Source organism: Acanthisitta chloris, unplaced genomic scaffold (assembly GCF_000695815.1).
Source record: "Acanthisitta chloris isolate BGI_N310 unplaced genomic scaffold, ASM69581v1 scaffold44673, whole genome shotgun sequence".
NCBI classification, from domain to species: Eukaryota; Metazoa; Chordata; class Aves; order Passeriformes; family Acanthisittidae; genus Acanthisitta; species Acanthisitta chloris.
In genome coordinates, this window is record NW_008666232.1 from 11,244 (window position 1) to 15,816 (window position 4,573).

Genomic DNA, 4,573 nt, shown 5'->3' on the forward strand with positions numbered 1-4,573 from the left:
ACTCCAGCAAGCAAAGAAAAATTTAGCCAAGAACTTACCCATTAACTATTGCTAAATGAAGCCTGTGCTGCACACCTGTATACTGCTGATTACAACATCAGTAACTTCAGCAAAGAACCAAGGAAATACTGGAAAAGTAAAAGTTTCCATTCTGATCCTTTCGGGTTTTGCCTGTTTTCCACCTAGTGAAAGCTACACAGTACACAAAATGGCCAACTGGCAAGTTTAAAGGAGGAACCCAGTCATTTGACAATCTCCATATGTCCCACAACTTCCACAGACGTGCACCAAAACTGGCACGTGCCACAGAACAAACACACAGCAGCACTATGGATGTGACTGGGTTCTGCTGGTGTTTCTACAGCCTTGGCTGCAGTTTGAGTCACCTTGACATTGACACCAACATCCCTTGTGAACACCTTTGAGGACACAGAAAATAAACGTTTCGTACATAGCTCTGAGAGTTTTCTGCAGGTGCTGGTTTTAAAGCTTTGGGTGCAGTTGGGCTGTTAATTAAAGTCAACCTATAAAGAACACTTTCATTTGGAGAGTTACGCTGGCAAGAATCCCAGTCACTCAACTGGTTTCTCTATAGAAAGAAGATGAGCAGAAGGAAGGAGAAGTTACCAGCAGACTTTTGGTTTTTACAGAACACGAACACCGTCCCTAAATGTATGGTGATGAAGTGTTATATAAACGTACGTGTGGTACAAGACCACTAGAGGGGAGTAAAGGAACTTAAAAGTGAATGTTTCCTCTGCTTGGTTTTGCTGTACAAATTGCATTTGCACATGGTAATTAACAGCTATAGTAAAGCCAGAGTATTAAAGAATTGCATTTGCTTAACATTCTAAGCAAAGTTGATTAGATAATTACAGTATTTCTGTACCATTGTCCCCTCTCACTAGGCTGCAGGCTGACAGGGAACATTCGTCATCTGGATGAAGCCAGAACACCAGGGGTGGCATTCAGCCAGAACATTTGGCAATAGACATGAATTTCTTTACTTGTATTCAGATTTATAAAGAAGCAATGCTACACGATGGAAACAGACTCATTTTATCAAGTGTGAAAAAGGCACTGGGCTTAAAAGCCTCCTTAGTAGGTAAGCATGTACAAGAGGAAAATAAAAACCTTGGTTCTCACATAGATCACTGCCCAAGTCCACACAACAGTGAAATATTTACCCAAGCAACAAGAACAGAGAGAGGAATTATTAATTTGGAAGTGTGAAGGACTCTGCATCAGAATGCTGGGTGAAATCTCACTACAGCTGCAAGTAATGTGCTCCTGTATCACTGCCAGGTTACCATCGACTCCATTGTAACCCATCCACACTGTGGGAGACAGGACTGTGCAGTGAATCTGCACAAAAGAGCAAAATAAATTTCAATGGGAAATCTTAGCAACTCCCACAGAACAAAGGGAAACATGAGAACAGAGTTCCAACAGCAGAAGAATGGCTTTGACAGCAAATTTTAAGGATGAATGACTGAAATATATATATGTGCCTGGGTATCTCAATACTTCTGGGAAGTACACCCAGCTTGACATTTTATGGGAAAAGGGACACTATGCAGTGGTAAGTAAAACTCCAAACCTCAGGGGAAAGTACCAGCTACACAGTAAAACAAGAGGTAAGGGGGTAACAAGATATGGAATTGCAAAGGTGTTAAGGAAAGCCTGGGAATGCAAGCAAGTCAGAGCTCTCCTTGGTTGCATATCCACAGATTACACTTAGGGAACTCAAATGGAATCACAGCAGTCTGGAAAGGCTTTCACAATCAGATGGGGTGATTTGCAAAGACTATAGTAATTCTGCAGAACAGACAACCAGCTGAACCAGACTGAAAACTATCATACACGGTAGGACCAATCTGTTGGTAAATGCATAAATGTAATATTAAACAAGGAATCATGAATCAAAAAGACCTAAGAGCAGGTAATCAGTTCTTGAATAAAGCAGGCCAGTTCTTTCAGCCATATAACCCTAGTGGGTGAAAATACATGGCAGACTTATTTTAAGAGATACATTTAGTCACTACTACAATCATGGCTCAATTATACAAGTCCAACCACATATGTTGCAACACTACATCCCCCTTTCTGACTGGTGTCAGCTGTCCAGTTTCAGGAGTTTCCACCCCCTATGCTAGCCTGTGACTGCTTCATTCTTTCCTACTGATGTTGGAAGGAGAAGGGCTGAGGAACACTTTTGACTAGGAGTTGCTCATTCTTGGGCTAAGTACTTTAAACTTTACTCACCAGGGAATGATTGCTGCTGTTTGGGTAGGGATCTTCCCTCCAGGCCTCTGCAGTTATTTTCATTAAGGAAAACTAAAAATCTCCTTGACAGCTCTTGAGCTCTGTGTTGTCAGTGCAATGAGACACACAATAATCATTAGGTGAGCAAGGCACTGAATCATTACCTACATCTCCATTCTTACATGCGTTGCAAATTTGGCCACTGCAGTTGCCCAGTACTGAAACAGCAGCCAACTCTAGCTGGGCACCTAATGTCCACTTTTAAATATTCTCCCTTTTACTAGCTGAGATTGCAAAGATTCCACCTACCCTTCCACATCTTCTGCTCTGCCTGCATAGCATCTTTCTACTCCGTAGACACCCACAAGACAACCTTTTCCCAGGTCAGGCTGTGGAGCTATGGCTGTGGTTTCCTCACTGTAGCTGGGATCTGCTGCAGTCTTGGCTTTCTGCAGAGTTGTCAGTAACGTGGAAGCTCCCTCAGCAGTCTGGCCTCAGCTTCTCAATTAAATATCTAAAAATCATCAGTTGTTCAAAAGCTTTAGCAAGTCTAGATCATTAAATACTTCAATTCTGCACTCAAACCACTGAGGTTTTAAACACATTTAAAAGCTCTGGGAATTGACAGTAAGCGTTATGCACACAAACAACACTGAACAAGGTGACAGAAATAAAATGTGCTGTAAAAAGTTACATTTTAGAATTTTAGAAGCCGTTTGCACATTGTCACTGAGTGTGGCATTTTGAGGAGCAACTACAGGAAGCTCTTGAACCCATCTCAGATGAAGTATTACTTGGTTGGGTTTGGTCCACAGCTGCTGTCTGAATGGTCAGGGATGTCCTACAGGACAGCTGGGTGTTTACTTCTACAGATCCAATCTTTCTTCACCTGAGAAGGTTTCTGAACTAGCCCAAGGAGTGAATTCATCTGATGTATTGGCTTAAACACTTGTACAACTACCTCTTCCATGAGAATAAATGTGCTTAATATTTACCTTGTGGAATTTGGGAAAATGTTTAAGCTAACCAGAAAAAGCCACTTATCATTGAAAAAAAAAGAAAAAAAGCCTCCACATACAGCTTAGAGGACAACTAGTAAAAACTTTCCCTTGCAGACAAGGCCACAGCTATTTCCTCAGCTAAGAGCTCGGAATTTGGCCCTTGAACTTAACCACTGCCCATGTTTGTTTAGGCACAAGCAGACTCTCATGGCCTCAGCTTGCTCCCACTGATGATGACAAACCCCACCTCACTGAGGAGGAAGTGGGCTTGGATTTATGGGCAACATTAAAGGCCACCAAGAAATTCACAAGACTCTTACTAGATTGCCTGAGTCTCAAGTCCCAAACCAGTCCTGCCTACCAAGAGCTGTAATGCATTCTGCCTTGCCAGTTGGCCCAAAACAGAAACATGCAGGACATTTTTGTAAAGGAAGTTAAAACACATTTTTCTTCAGGTTCTGTACTATTTCCCTCTAAAAACTGAAAAGATTCTCAGACTTAAACCATGATGTTCAACTCCAAAAGACCAAACAAATATGATTTAATCACTCCCTGTGTGAGCCAGCAGCAAAAGGCCTCTTCTCTTCCCAGGATCACTAGAAGTGAAATGCCACCCCAAGGAAAGCAAAAAGTCTAGGAAAGAAGACACATTTTGCTATTCTCTTTAAAATGTGAGCAAGCCTTTAAAACAGGAGCTTTCCAAGCATCAGGAGGAACATGAGCACCTCTTCAGTCTACCCAGATAACCTAAGCTACTTAACAAACACCTGTAAAATGTGGCCATTCTAAATTATACCCTTTTATAAATATACCCAGTATAAACTATTCCTTGCTGTACCAAAGAATACTTGAAATGTGACTTGTTACAGTAATTTAATGAAAAAATGCAAGCTTTTATTGTGGGAACACAAACAGAGGCTTACTTGGGGTCCTTCAAAATGGAAAAGTCAATTAAAATACTGACTTGAAACAAACCCTAAAACAGCTCTCATGGATCTCTGAAGGAATTTTGATTACCACTTAAAAAATTACCCCAAGTTACAGTGGCTTTGTTTTAGATAAACACTGCACTGCAAGCTCAACTGAATATAAAAATAGATTCTATTTAATAAATTTGTATATAATACACTATAAACAATTATAGAAGTGTTATTACAAAGGTAAACAAAATCTGCATTAATATTTCAAGTAACTTGATAAAATTCATTCACATGACATTCAAACTGTGTAACATGAATCATGAAATGGACACAGTAGGACAGATTTTCCTCAATCCTCACACTTTTATTTAAACATCAAGTTAATCT